Raw genomic sequence first — 14,625 nt, forward strand, 5'->3', positions numbered from 1 at the left:
GTTCAACTCGTATCACTGGGCAAGATTTCCCTTGCGTCTGGCGCCTTAGACCACTCGGCCATTCTGACACTTTTTTTCCATGGTATTTATTAAAGTACTTGGGCAATAAAGACAATATCAAGCGAACAAAAGTACAATCAAATCGCCAAAGTAAGCGCTCAAGCGTTACTCATAAACACTAAATGGCTAACACAGCGTGAGTTCCTCACATGAAGAGTTCTTCACATCGTGTTATACAAACAAAAAGGGGTGAGGTCAAACAGTTCTCTAAGACGGAGAACCAGCCCGATCTAAAGTCTAGCTCGTCGTAGATGTTTTTGAGGTGGATAGCCATTTGAATGAAGTGTGCGCTTGAAGAGGTGGTGGGCTCTGCATTGCGGTCTTGCATTCGTGTCTTCCACAAGCTGTGCAAACCCATGAGGAAAAACATATCATATGGTACTTCATCAAGTGTTGCTGGCAGAAGATAACGTATTGTGTGAGAATTAATGACGAAACGTTTTTTCAGTGCTCACTGAAGGACATCCCAAAATAGTATGGCATCTTTGCAGCTAACAAAGCAATGTTCAATCGTTTCCGGCATATCACATAGACGGCAGTTAACAGACGGAATGAAAATATCTTTTCTTTCTAACCATGTGTTTACCGCCAATGTTTCAGAGTGGAGTTTATAGAAGAATGTTTTTGAATTTGGTGGAATGTACATTTTGCGCACTCGCTTCAACACATCGTGACCAGGAAGATTGGCGTACAGTGAACGGTACAATGGAGGTGGGAAGAGTGTACTCGGTAGGTCCTTATAAAGCACCTTGCGCGTTACTGAGTACAGGTATTCTACAGAGAAGCGAGCTTTAATGAACTGAACTGCGAGGTAAACTTCCTGCATGAATCCCCACAAGCATGGGCGTTCGGAGAAGTTGGATGAAACAATTAAATCTGGTAAGCAATCAACAAGTGTAACCTGCAAGAAGGAACGGATTACAGGATGGGAATTGTCTCGAAAAAAGAAGAATCGGGACACTATTTGCCATAGATAAAGGTGTTTTAGTCCTAACCCACCCTCACTAACTGGCTTGAATATATTATCACGACGCATGGGCTCAAAAGTCGAAGACCATATAAAAGTAGCGAAAATCCGATGAAAGCATTGTATATAGAATCTTGCGCAATGAATAAGTTGCAATACATAGTAAAGTTTTGTCGCTAAGAAAGTATTACAAGCTTCAGCTCTCCCAAATATCGAAAGTCGATAGGGCACAAATGTCTGGGCCTGTCGTTCAAGCTTAGGGACACGTTCCTTCCAGTAATGCGCACTGAATCTATATGCATGCAATGGTACACCGAGGTATGTTGGAGGAGTTCTTGTCCAATTAATCCCTGCAAAGTGGTTCGGTGTCCTACCCCACAAGCCAAACCACAGTCCTAAACTTTTAGAGGCATTTAAACGAGCTCCTGATGCTACGCCATACTTTTCAATAGTATATACCACATTTTCGACACTTGGTTTATCTGTGCAAAAGAATGCGACATCATCTGCATAAGCCAATACTTTAACCTCACTGCACACGATATATCAGCCCCAGCAAAATAAGACACTGACTTCGTGCTGGTAGTAAAGTAAAAAAGTTTGTCAGAAGTGGGATTCGAACCCACGCCCACATACGTGAACCAGAAGACTCGTTTAACCCGTATCACCGGGAAATGTTTCCCTTAAGTCTGGCGCCTTAGACCACGCGGCCATTCTGATAAAATATGTCAGCCCCAATAAAAGAAGACGCTGACTTTGTGCTGGTAGTAAAGTAAAAAAAAAATGACAGAAGTGGGATTCGAACCCACGCACACATACGTGGACCAGAAGCCTCGTTCAACTCGTATCACTGGGCAAGGTTTTCCTTGCGTCTGACGCCTTAGACCACACGGCCATTCTGATACGAGATATCAGCCCCAGCAAAAGAAGACACTGACTTCGTGCTGGTAGTAAAGTAAAAAAAAGTTTGTCAGAAGAGGGATTCGAACCCACGCTCACATACGTGGACCAGAAGCCTCGTTCGACTCGTATCACTGGGAAAGGTTTCCCTTGAATCTGGCGCCTTAGACCACGCGGCCATTCTGATACAATATGTCAGCCCCAGCAAAAGGAGACACTGACTTTGTGCTGGTAGTAAAGTAAAAAAATTGACGGAAGTGAGATTCGAACCCACGCACACATACGTGGACCAGAAGCCTCGTTCAACTCGCATCACCGCGCAAGGTTTCCCTTCAGTCTGGCGCCTTAGACCACTCGGCCATTCTGATACGATATATCAGCCCTAGCAAAAGGAGACACTGACTTTGTTCTTGTAGTAAAATAAAAAAAGTTTGTCAGAAGTAGGATTCAAACCCACGCCGTCATACGTGGACCAGAAGCCTCATTCAACCCGTATCACTGCGCAAGGTTTACCTTGAGTCTGGCGCCTTAGACCACTCGGTCATTCTGACACAATATTTCAGCCCAGCAAAAGGAGACACTGGCTTTGTTCTGGTAGTAAAGTAAAAAAAAGTTGTGAGAATAGGATTCGAACCCACGCCCACATACGTACACCAGAAGCCTCGTTCAACCCGTATTACTGGACAAGGTTTCCATTGAGTCTAGCGCCTTCGACTGCTCGGCCATTCTGACACAATATTACAGCCCAGCAAAAGGAGACACTGACTTTGGGCTGGTAGTAAATAAAAAAAGAGTTTGCCAGAAGTGGGATTCGAACCCACGCCCACATATGTGGACCAGAAGCCTCGTTCAACCCGTATCACTGCGCAAGGTTTCCCTTGAGTCTGGCGCCTTAGACCTCTCGGCCATTCTGATACGATATATCAGCCTCAGCAAAAGAAGACGCTTACTCTGTCTGTTCTGGTAGTAAAGTAAAAAAATTGACAGAAGTGAGATTCGAACCCACGCACACATACGTGGACCAGAAGCCTCGTTAAACTCGCATCACCGGGCAATGTTTCCCTTAAGTCTGGTGCCTTAGACAACTCGGCCGTTCTGACACGATTTATAAGCTCCAGCAAAAGAAGACACTGACTTTGTTCTGGTAGTAAAGTAAAAAAAGTTTGTCTTAAGTGGGATTCGCACCCACGCACACATACGTTGACCTGAAGCCTCGTTCAACTCGTATGACTGGGCACGGTTACCATTGAGTCTAGCGCCTTCCACCACTCGGCCATTCTGACACAATATTTCAGCACAGCAAAAGGAGACACTGACTTTGTTCTTGTAGTAAAATAAAAAAAGTTTGTCAGAAGTAGGATTCCAACCCAAGCCCTCATACGTGGACCAGAAGCCTCGTTCAACCCGTATCACTGCGCAAGGTTTACCTTGTGTCTGGCGCCTTAGACCACTCGGCCATTCTGATACGATATGTCAGCCTCAGCAAAAGAAGACGCTGACTCTGTGCTGGTAGTAAAGTAAAAAAAGTTTGTCAGAAGTGGGATTCGAACCCACGCCCACATACGTGGACCAGAAGCCTCGTTCAACCCGTATCACTGGGCAAGGTTTCTTTGAGTCTGGAGCCTTAGACCACTCGGCCATTCTGGCATGATATTTCAGCCCCAGCAAAAAGAGACACTGACATTGTGCTGGTAGTAAAGTAAAAAAAAAGAGCTTCTCATAAGTGGGATTTGAACCCACGCCCACATACGTAGACCAGAAGCCTCGTTCAACCCGTATCACTGGGCAAGGTTTCCATTGAGTCTAGCGCCTTCGACCACTCGGCCATTCTGACACAATATTTCAGCCCAGCGAAAGGAGACACTGACTTTCTTCTTGTAGTAAAATAAAAAAAGTTTGTCAAAAGTGGGATTCGAACCCACGCCCTCATATGTGGACCAGAAGCCTCGTTCAACCCGTATCACTGCACAAGGTTTACCTTGTGTCTGGCGCCTTAGACCACTCGGCCATTCTGATACGATATGTCAGCCTCAGCAAAAGAAGACGCTGACTCTGTGCTGGTAATAAAGTAAAAAAAGTTTGTCAGAAGTGGGATTCGAACCCACGCCCACATACGTGGACCAGAAGCCTCGTTCAACCCGTATCACTGGGCAAGGCTTCCCTTGAGTCTGGCGCCTTTGACCACTTGGCCATTCTGATACATATCAGCCCCAGCAAAAGGAGACACTGACTTTGTGCTGGTAGTAAAGTAAAAAAAAAAAGTTTGTTGGAAGAGAGATTCGAACCCACGCCCACATAGGTAGACCAGAAGCCTCGTTCAACCCGTATCCCTGGGCAAGGTTTCCCTTATGTCTGGCGCCTTGGACAACTCGGCTATTCTGACACGATATTTCAGCCCAGCAAAAGGAGACACTGACTTTCTTCTGGTAGTAAAGTAAAAAAAATTGTCAGAAGTGGGATTCGAACCCACGCACACATACGTGGACCAGAAGCCTCGTTCAACTCGTATCACTGGGAAAGGTTTCCCTTGAATCTAGCGCCTTAGACCACGCGGCCATTCTGATACAATATGTCAGCCCCAGTAAAAGAAGACGCTGACTCTGTGCTGGCAGTAAAGTAAAAAAAATTGACGGAAGTGAGAATCGAACCCACGCACACATACTTGGACCAGAAGCCTCGTTCAACTCGTATCACGTGGCAAGGTTTTCCTTGCGTCTGGCGCCTTAGACCACTCGGCCATTCTGATACGATATATCAGCCCCAGCAAAAAAAACTTACTTTATGCTCGTAGTAAAGTAAAAAAGAAGAGTTTGTCTGAAGTGGGATTTGAACTCACGCCCACACACCTGGACCAGAAGCCTCGTTCAACCCGTATCACTGAGCAAGGTTTCCCTTAAGTCTGGCGCCTTCGACCACTCGGCAATTCTGACACGATATATCAGCCCCAGCAAAAAAACACTGACTTTATGCTGGTAGTAAAGTAAAAAACAAGATTTTCAGAAGTGGGCCTCGAAACCACGCCCACATACGTGGACCAGAAGGCTCGTTTAACCCGTATCACCGGGCAATGGTTCCCTTAAGTCTGATGCCTTAGACAACTCGGCCGTTCTGACACGATATATAAGCTTCAGCAGAAGAAGACACTGACTTCGTTCTGGTAGTAAAGTAAAAAGAGTTTGTCAGAAGTGGGATTCGCACCCACGCACACATACGTTGACCAGAAGCCTCATTCAACTCGTATGACTGGACATGGTTTCCCTTGAGTCTAGCGCCTTCGACCGCTCGGCCATTCTGACACAATATTTCAGCCCAGCAAAAGGAGACACTGACTTTGGGCTGGTAGTAAATAAAAAAAAGAGTTTGTCAGAAGTGGGATTCGAACCCACGCCCACATACGTGGACCAGAAGCCTCGTTTAACCCGTATCACCGGGAAATGTTTCCCTTAAGTCTGGCGCCTTAGACCACGCGGCCATTCTGATAAAATATGTCAGCCCCAGTAAAAGAAGACGCTGACTTTGTGCTGGTAGTAAAGTAAAAAAAATTGACAGAAGTGGGATTCGAACCCACGCACACATACGTGGACCAGAAGCCTCGTTCAACTCGTATCACTGGGCAAGGTTTTCCTTGCATCTGGCGCCTTAGAATACACGGCCATTCTGATACGAAATATCAGCCCCAGCAAAAGAAGACACTGACTTCGTTCTGGTAGTAAAGTAAAAAAAAGTTTGTCAGAAGAGGGATTCCAACCCACGCTCACATACGTGGACCAGAAGCCTCGTTCAACCCCTATCACTGGGCAAGGTTTCCCTTGAGTCTGGCGCCTTAGACCACTCGGCCATTCTGACACGATATATCAGCCCCAGCAAAAGAAGACACTGACTTCGTGCTGGTAGTAAAGTAAAAAAAGTTTGTCAGAAGTGGGATTTGAACCCACGCCCACATACGTGAACCAGAAGCCTCGTTTAACCCGTATCACCGGGAAATGTTTCCCTTAAGTCTGGTGCCTTATACAACTCCGCCGTTCTGACACGATTTATAAGCTCCAGCAAAAGAAGACACTGACTTTGTGCTGGTAGTAAAGTAAAAAAATTGACGGAAGTGAGATTCGAACCCACGCACACATACGCGGACCAGAAGCCTCGTTCAACTCGCATCACCGCGCAAGGTTTCCCTTCAGTCTGGCGCCTTAGACCACTCGGCCATTCTGATACGATATATCAGCCCCAGCAAAAGGAGACACTGACTTTGTTCTTGTAGTAAAAAAAAAAGTTTGCCAGAAGTAGGATTCAAACCCACGCCGTCATACGTGGACCAGAAGCCTCATTCAACCCGTATGACTGCGCAAGGTTTACCTTGAGTCTGGCGCCTTAGACCACTCGGTCATTCTGACACAATATTTCAGCCCAGCAAAAGGAGACACTGGCTTTGTTCTGGTAGTAAAGTAAAAAAAAAGTTGTGAGAATAGGATTCGAACCCACGCCCACATACGTGGACCAGAAGCCTCGTTCAACCCGTATCACTGGGCAAGGTTTCCCTTGAGTCTGGAGCCTTAGACCACTCGGCCATTCTGACACGATATTTCAGCCCCAGCAAAAAGAGACACTGACTTTGTGCTGGTAGTAAAGTAAAAAAAAGAGCTTCTCAGAAGTGGGATTTGAACCCATGCCCACATACGTACACCAGAAGCCTCGTTCAACCCGTATCACTGGGCAAGGTTTCCATTGAGTCTAGCGCCTTCGACCGCTCGGCCATTCTGACACAATATTTCAGCCCAGCAAAAGGAGACACTGACTTTGGGCTGGTAGTAAATAAAAAAAAGAGTTTGCCAGAAGTGGAATTCGAACCCACGCCCACATATGTGGACCAGAAGCCTAATTCAACCCGTACCACTGGGCAAGGTTTCCCTAAGGTCTGGCGCCTTCGACCACTCGGCCATTCTGACACGATACTTTGGTCCTAACCAAAGGAGACACTGGCTTTGTTCTTGCACTAAAATAAAAAAAGTTTGTCAGAAGTAGGATTCAAACCCACGCCCACATACGTGGACCAGAAGCCTCGTTCAACCCGTATCACTGCGCAAGGTTTCCCTTGAGTCTGGCGCCTTAGACCTCTCGGCCATTCTGATAAGATATGTCAGCCTCAGCAAAAGAAGACGCTTACTCTGTTCTGGTAGTAAAGTAAAAAAATTGACAGAAGTGAGATCCGAACCCACGCACACATACGTGGACCAGAAGCCTCGTTAAACTCGCATCACCGGGCAATGTTTCCCTTATTTCTGGTGTCTTAGACAACTCGGCCGTTCTGACACGATATATAAGCTTCAGCAGAAGAAGACACTGACTTCGTTCTGGTAGTAAAGTAAAAAGAGTTTGTCTTAAGTGGGATTCGCACCCACGCACACATACGTTGACCTGAAGCCTCGTTCAACTCGTATGACTGGGCACGGTTACCATTGAGTCCAGCGCCTTCCACCACTCGGCCATTCTGACACAATATTTCAGCCCAGCAAAAGGAGACACTGACTTTGTTCTTGTAGTAAAATAAAAAAAGTTTGTCAGAAGTAGGATTCCAACCCACGCCCTCATACGTGGACCAGAAGCCTCATTCAACCCGTATCACTGCGTAAGGTGTACCTTGAGTCTGGCGCCTTAGACCACTAGGTCATTCTGACACAATATTTCAGCCCAGCAAAAGGAGATACTGGCTTTGTTCTGGTAGTAAAGTAAAAAAAAAGTTGTGAGAATAGGATTCGAACCCACGCCCACATACGTGGACCAGAAGCCTCGTTCAACCCGTATCACTGGGCAAGGTTTCCTTTGAGTCTGGAGCCTTAGACCACTCGGCCATTCTGGCACGATATTTCAGCCCCAGCAAAAAGAGACACTGACTTTGTGCTGGTAGTAAAGTAAAAAAAAGAGCTTCTCAGAAGTGGGATTTGAACCCACGCCCACATAGGTAGACCAGAAGCCTCGTTCAACCCGTATCCCTGGGCAAGGTTTCCCTTATGTCTGGCGCCTTGGACAACTCGGCCATTCTGACACGATATTTCAGCCCAGCAAAAGGAGACACTGACTTTCTTCTGGTAGTAAAGTAAAAAAAATTGTCAGAAGTAGGATTCGAACCCACGCACACATACGTGGACCAGAAGCCTCGTTCAACTCGTATCACTGGGAAAGGTTTCCCTTGAATCTAGCGCCTTCGACCACTCGGCCATTCTGACACAATATTTCAGCCCAGCGAAAGGAGACACTGACTTTCTTCTTGTAGTAAAATAAAAAAAGTTTGTCAAAAGTGGGATTCGAACCCACGCCCTCATACGTGGACCAGAAGCCTCGTTCAACCCGTATCACTGCGCAAGGTTTACCTTGTGTCTGGCGCCTTAGACCACTCGGCCAGTCTGATACGATATGTCAGCCTCAGCAAAAGAAGACGCTGACTCTGTGCTGGTAGTAAAGTAAAAAAAGTTTGTCAGAAGTGTGATTCGAACCCACGCCCACATACGCGGACCAGAAGCCTCGTTCAACCCGTATCACTGGGCAAGGTTTCCCTTGAGTCTGGCGCCTTAGACCACTTGGCCATTCTGATACATATCAGCCCCAGCAAAAGGAGACACTGACTTTGTGCTGGTAGTCAAGTAAAAAAAAGCTTCTCAGAAGTGGGATTTGAACCCACGCCCACATAGGTAGACCAGAAGCCTCGTTCAACCCGTATCCCTGGGCAAGGTTTCCCTTATGTCTGGCGCCTCGGACAACTCGGCCATTCTGACACAACATTTCAGCCCCAGCAAAAGGAGACACTGACTTTGTTCTGTTAGTGAAGTAAAAAAAGTTTGTCAGAAAAGGATTCGAACCCACGCCCACATACGTGGACCAGAAGCCTCGTTCAACCCGTATCACTGGGCAAGGTTTCCCTTGAGTCTGGCGCCTTAGACCACTCGGCCATTCTGACACGATATATCAGCCCCAGCAAAAGAAGAGACTGACTTCGTGCTTGCAGTAAAGTAAAAAAAGTTTGTCAGAAGTGGGATTCGAACCCACGCACACATACGTGGACCAGAAGCCTCGTTACACTCGTATCACTGGGCACGGTTTCCCTTAAGTCGGGCGCCTTTGACCACTCGGCCATTCTGACATAACATTTCAGCCCCAGCAAAAGGAGACACTGACTTTGTTCTGTTAGTGAAGTAAAAAAGTTTGTCAGAAAAGGATTCGAACCCACGCCCACATACGTGGACCAGAAGCCTCGTTCAACCCGTATCACTGGGCAAGGTTTCCCTTGAGTCTGGCGCCTTAGACCACTCGGCCATTCTGACACGATATATCAGCCCCAGCAAAAGAAGAGACTGACTTCGTGCTTGCAGTAAAGTAAAAAAAGTTTGTCAGAAGTGGGATTCGAACCCACGCACACATACGTGGACCAGAAGCCTCGTTACACTCGTATCACTGGGCAAGGTTTCCCTTATGTCTGGCGCCTTGGACAACTCGGCCATTTTGACACGATATTTCGGCCAAGCTAAAGGAGACACTGACTTTCTTCTGGTAGTAAAGTAAAAAAAATTGTCAGAAGTGGGATTAGAACCCACGCACACATACGTGGACCAGAAGCCTCGTTCAACTCGTATCCCTGGGCAAGGTTTCCCTTGAATCTGGCGCCTTAGACCACGCGGCCATTCTGATACAATATGTCAGCCCCAGTAAAAGAAGACGCTGACTCTGTGCTGGTAGTAAAGTAAAAAAAATGACAGAAGTGGGATTCGAACCCACGCACACATACGTGGACCAGAAGCCTCGTTCAACTCGTATCACTGGGTAAGGTTTCCCTTGCGTCTGGCGCCTTAGACCACTCGGCCATTCTGACACTTTTTTTCCATGGTATTTATTAAAGTACTTGGGCAATAAAGACAATATCAAGCGAACAAAAGTACAATCAAATCGCCAAAGTAAGCGCTCAAGCGTTACTCATAAACACTAAATGGCTAACACAGCGTGAGTTCCTCACATGAAGAGTTTTTCACATCGTGTTATACAAACAAAAAGGGGTGAGGTCAAACAGTTCTCTAAGACGGAGTACCAGTCCGGTCTAAAGTCTAGCTCGTCGTAGATGTTTTTTAGGTGGATAGCCATTTGAATGAAGTGTGCGCTTGAAGAGGTGGTGGGCTCTGCATTGCGGTCTTGCATTCGTGTCTTCTACAAGCTGTGCAAACACATGAGGAAAAACATATCATATGGTACTTCATCAAGTGTTGCTGGCAGAAGATAACGTATTGTGTGAGAATTAATGACGAAACGTTTTTTCAGTGCTCGCTGAAGGACATCCCAAAATAGTATGGCATCTTTGCAGCTAACAAAGCAATGTTCAATCGTTTCCGGCACATCACATAGACGGCAGTTAACAGACGGAATGAAAATACCTTTTCTTTCTAACCATGTGTTTACCGCCAATGTTTCAGAGTGGAGTTTATAGAAGAATGTTTTTGAATTTGGTGGAATGTACATTTTGCGCACTCGCTTCAACACATCGTGACCAGGAAGATTGGCGTACAGTGAACGGCACAATGGAGGTGGGAAGAGTGTACTCAGTAGGTCCTTATAAAGCACCTTGCGCGTTACTGAGTACAGGTATTCTACAGAGAAGCGAGCTTTAAGGAACTGAACTGCGAGGTAAACTTCCTGCATGAATCCCCACAAGCATGGGCGTTCGGAGAAGTTGGATGAAACAATTAAATCTGGTAAGCAATCAACAAGTGTAACCTGCAAGAAGGAACGGATTACAGGATGGGAATTGTCTCGAAAAAAGAAGAATCGGGACACTATTTGCCATAGATAAAGGTGTTTTAGTCCTAACCCACCCTCACTAACTGGCTTGAATATATTATCACGACGCATGGGCTCAAAAGTCAAAGACCATATAAAAGTAGCGAAAATCCGATGAAAGCGTTGTATATGGAATCTTGCGCAATGAATAAGTTGCAATACATAGTAAAGTTTTGTCGCTAAGAAAGTATTACAAGCTTCAGCTCTCCCAAATATCGAATGTCAATAGGGCACAAATGTCTGGGCCTGTCGTTCAAGCTTAGGGACACGTTCCTTCCAGTAATGCGCACTGAATCTATATGCATGCAATGGTACACCGAGGTATGTTGGAGGAGTTCTTGTCCAATTAATCCCTGCAAAGTGGTTCGGTGTCCTACCCCACAAGCCAAACCACAGTCCTAAACTTTTAGAGGCATTTAAACGAGCTCCTGATGCCACGCCAAACTTTTCAATAGTATATACCACAATTTCGACACTTGGTTTATCTGTGCAAAAGAATGCGACATCATCTGCATAAGCCAATACTTTAACCTCACTGCACACGATATATCAGCCCCAGCAAAAGAAGACACTGACTTCGTGCTGGTAGTAAAGTAAAAAAAGTTTGTCAGAAGTGGGATTCGAACCCACGCCCACATACGTGAACCAGAAGCCTCGTTTAACCCGTATCACCGGGAAATGTTTCCCTTAAGTCTGGCGCCTTAGACCACGCGGCCATTCTGATACAATATGTCAGCCCCAGTAAAAGAAGACGCTGACTTTGTGCTGGTAGTAAAGTAAAAAAAATTGACTGAAGTGGGATTCGAACCCACGCACACATACGTGGACCAGAAGCCTCGTTCAACTCGTATCACTGGGCAAGGTTTTCCTTGCGTCTGGCGCCTTAGACCACTCGGCCATTCTGATACGAGATATCAGCCCCAGCAAAAGAAGACACTGACTTCGTGCTGGTAGTAAAGTAAAAAAAAGTTTGTCAGAAGAGGGATTCGAACCCACGCTCACATACGTGGACCAGAAGCCTCGTTCAACCCCTATCACTGGGCAAGGTTTCCCTTGAGTCTGGCGCCTTAGACCACTCGGCCAATCTGACACGATATATCAGCCCCAGCAAAAGAAGACACTGACTTCGTGCTGGTAGTAAAGTAAAAAAAGTTTGTCAGAAGTGGGATTCGAACCCACGCCCACATACGTGAACCAGAAGCCTCGTTTAACCCGTATCACCGGGAAATGTTTCCCTTAAGTCTGGTGCCTTAGACAACTCGGCCGTTCTGACACGATATATAAGCTCCAGCAAAAGAAGACACTGACTTTGTTCTGGTAGTAAAGTAAAAAAAATTGTCAGAAGTGGGATTCGAACCCACGCCCACATACGTGGACCAGAAGCCTCGTCCGACTCGTATCACTGGGAAAGGTTTCCCTTGAATCTGGCGCCTTAGACCACGCGGCCATTCTGATACAATATGTCAGCCCCAGCAAAAGGAGACACTGACTTTGTGCTGGTAGTAAAGTAAAAAAATTGACGGAAGTGAGATTCGAACCCACGCACACATACGTGGACCAGAAGCCTCGTTCAACTCGCATCACCACGCAAGGTTTCCCTTCAGTCTGGCGCCTTAGACCACTCGGCCATTCTGATACGATATATCAGCCCCAGCAAAAGGAGACACTGACTTTGTTCTTGTAGTAAAATAAAAAAGTTTGTCAAAAGTGGGATTCGAACCCACGCCCTCATATGTGGACCAGAAGCCTCGTTCAACCCGTATCACTGCGCAAGGTTTACCTTGTGTCTGGCGCCTTAGACCACTCGGCCATTCTGATACGATATGTCAGCCTCAGCAAAAGAAGACGCTGACTCTGTGCTGGTAGTAAAGTAAAAAAAGTTTGTCAGAAGTGGGATTCGAACCCACGCCCACATACGTGGACCAGAAGCCTCGTTCAACCCGTATCACTGGGCAAGGTTTCCCTTGAGTCTGGCGCTTTAGACCACTTGGCCATTCTGATACATATCAGCCCCAGCAAAAGGAGACACTGACTTTGTGCTGGTAGTAAAGTAAAAAAAAGCTTCTCAGAAGTGGGATTTGAACCCACGCCCTCATAGGTAGACCAGAAGCCTCGTTCAACCCGTATCACTGGGCAAGGTTTCCCTTATGTCTGGCGCCTTGGACAACTCGGCCATTCTGACACGATATTTCAGCCCAGCAAAAGGAGACACTGACTTTCTTCTGGTAGTAAAGTAAAAAAAATTGTCAGAAATGGGATTCGAACCCACGAACACATACGTGGACCAGAAGCCTCGTTCAACTCGTATCACTGGGAAAGGTTTCCCTTGAATCTGGCGCCTTAGACCACGCGGCCATTCTGATACAATATGTCAGCTCCAGTAAAAGAAGACGCTGACTCCGTGCTGGCAGTAAAGTAAAAAAAATTGACGGAAGTGAGAATCGAACCCACGCACACATACTTGGACCAGAAGCCTCGTTACACTCGTATCACTGGGTACGGTTTCCCTTAAGTTGGGCGCCTTTGACCACTCGGCCATTCTGACACAACATTTCAGCCCAGCAAAAGAAGACACTGACTTCTTCTGGTAGTAAAGTAGAAAAAAGTTTGTGACAATAGGATTCGAACCCACCCCCACATACGTCGACCACAAACCTCGTTCAACTCGCATCACCGAGCAAGGTTTCCCTTCCGTCTGGCGCCTGAGACCACTCGGCCATTCTGATACAATATGTCAGCCCCAGTAAAAGAAGACGCTGGCTCTGTGCTGGCAGTAAAGTAAAAAAAATTGACGGAAGTGAGATTCGAACCCACGCACACATACGTGGACCAGAAGCCTCGTTCAACTCGCATCACCGCGCAAGGTTTCCCTTCAGTCTGGCGCCTTAGACCACTCGGCCATTCTGATACGATATATCAGCCCCAGCAAAAGGAGACACTGACTTTGTTCATGTAGTAAAATAAAAAAAGTTTGTCAGAAGTAGGATTCAAACCCACGCCGTCATACGTGGACTAGAAGCCTCATTCAACCCGTATCACTGCGCAAGGTTTACCTTGAGTCTGGCGCCTTAGACCACTCGGTTATTCTGACACAATATTTCAGCCCAGCAAAAGGAGACACTGGCTTTGTTCTGGTAGTAAAGTAAAAAAAAGTTGTGAGAATAGGATTCGAACCCACGCCCACATACGTGGACCAGAAGCCTCGTTCAACCCGTATCACTGGGCAAGGTTTCCTTTGAGTCTGGAGCCTTAGACCACTCGGCCATTCTGACACGATATTTCAGCCGCAGCAAAAAGAGACACTGACTCTGTGCTGGTAGTAAAGTAAAAAAATAGAGCTTCTCAGAAGTGGGATTTGAACCCACGCCCACATACGTAGACCAGAAGCCTCGTTCAACTCGTATCACTGGGAAAGGTTTCCCTTGAATCTAGCGCCTTCGACCACTCGGCCATTCTGACACTTTTTTTCCATGGTATTTATTAAAGTACTTGGGCAATAAAGACAATATCAAGCGAACAAAAGTACAATCAAATCGCCAAAGTAAGCGCTCAAGCGTTACTCATAAACACTAAATGGCTAACACAGCGTGAGTTCCTCACATGAAGAGTTTTTCACATCGTGTTATACAAACAAAAAGGGGTGAGGTCAAACAGTTCTCTAAGACGGAGTACCAGTCCGGTCTAAAGTCTAGCTCGTCGTAGATGTTTTTTAGGTGGATAGCCATTTGAATGAAGTGTGCGCTTGAAGAGGTGGTGGGCTCTGCATTGCGGTCTTGCATTCGTGTCTTCTACAAGCTGTGCAAACACATGAGGAAAAACATATCATATGGTACTTCATCAAGTGTTGCTGGCAGAAGATAACGTATTGTGTGAGAATTAATGAC

The 14,625-nt window shown here is 46.4% G+C and overlaps 8 non-coding genes across 8 annotated transcripts; all 8 read right to left on the bottom strand.

Moving 5' to 3' along the window:
- Positions 1–2,723: 2,723 nt before the first annotated feature.
- Positions 2,724–2,842, bottom strand: TRNAL-CAA (transfer RNA leucine (anticodon CAA)). Its single transcript has 2 exons — positions 2,805–2,842; positions 2,724–2,769 (listed from the first exon to the last, which is right to left on the bottom strand). It is a non-coding gene; the product is annotated as a tRNA-Leu (tRNA).
- A 614-nt stretch (positions 2,843–3,456) lies between these two features.
- TRNAL-CAA (transfer RNA leucine (anticodon CAA)) lies at positions 3,457–3,574 on the bottom strand. Its single transcript has 2 exons — positions 3,537–3,574; positions 3,457–3,502 (listed from the first exon to the last, which is right to left on the bottom strand). It is a non-coding gene; the product is annotated as a tRNA-Leu (tRNA).
- A 433-nt stretch (positions 3,575–4,007) lies between these two features.
- TRNAL-CAA (transfer RNA leucine (anticodon CAA)) lies at positions 4,008–4,126 on the bottom strand. Its single transcript has 2 exons — positions 4,089–4,126; positions 4,008–4,053 (listed from the first exon to the last, which is right to left on the bottom strand). It is a non-coding gene; the product is annotated as a tRNA-Leu (tRNA).
- A 1,162-nt stretch (positions 4,127–5,288) lies between these two features.
- Positions 5,289–5,407, bottom strand: TRNAL-UAA (transfer RNA leucine (anticodon UAA)). The gene is made up of 2 exons: positions 5,370–5,407; positions 5,289–5,334 (listed from the first exon to the last, which is right to left on the bottom strand). It is a non-coding gene; the product is annotated as a tRNA-Leu (tRNA).
- Positions 5,408–8,940: 3,533 nt separating this feature from the next.
- Positions 8,941–9,059, bottom strand: TRNAL-UAA (transfer RNA leucine (anticodon UAA)). The gene is made up of 2 exons: positions 9,022–9,059; positions 8,941–8,986 (listed from the first exon to the last, which is right to left on the bottom strand). It is a non-coding gene; the product is annotated as a tRNA-Leu (tRNA).
- A 3,018-nt stretch (positions 9,060–12,077) lies between these two features.
- TRNAL-CAA (transfer RNA leucine (anticodon CAA)) lies at positions 12,078–12,196 on the bottom strand. Its single transcript has 2 exons — positions 12,159–12,196; positions 12,078–12,123 (listed from the first exon to the last, which is right to left on the bottom strand). It is a non-coding gene; the product is annotated as a tRNA-Leu (tRNA).
- A 427-nt stretch (positions 12,197–12,623) lies between these two features.
- TRNAL-CAA (transfer RNA leucine (anticodon CAA)) lies at positions 12,624–12,742 on the bottom strand. The gene is made up of 2 exons: positions 12,705–12,742; positions 12,624–12,669 (listed from the first exon to the last, which is right to left on the bottom strand). It is a non-coding gene; the product is annotated as a tRNA-Leu (tRNA).
- A 1,339-nt stretch (positions 12,743–14,081) lies between these two features.
- Positions 14,082–14,200, bottom strand: TRNAL-CAA (transfer RNA leucine (anticodon CAA)). The gene is made up of 2 exons: positions 14,163–14,200; positions 14,082–14,127 (listed from the first exon to the last, which is right to left on the bottom strand). It is a non-coding gene; the product is annotated as a tRNA-Leu (tRNA).
- Between the last annotated feature and the right edge of the window lie 425 nt (positions 14,201–14,625).

Source organism: Rhipicephalus microplus, chromosome 2, assembly GCF_043290135.1.
Source record: "Rhipicephalus microplus isolate Deutch F79 chromosome 2, USDA_Rmic, whole genome shotgun sequence".
Taxonomy (NCBI): Eukaryota; Metazoa; Arthropoda; class Arachnida; order Ixodida; family Ixodidae; genus Rhipicephalus; species Rhipicephalus microplus.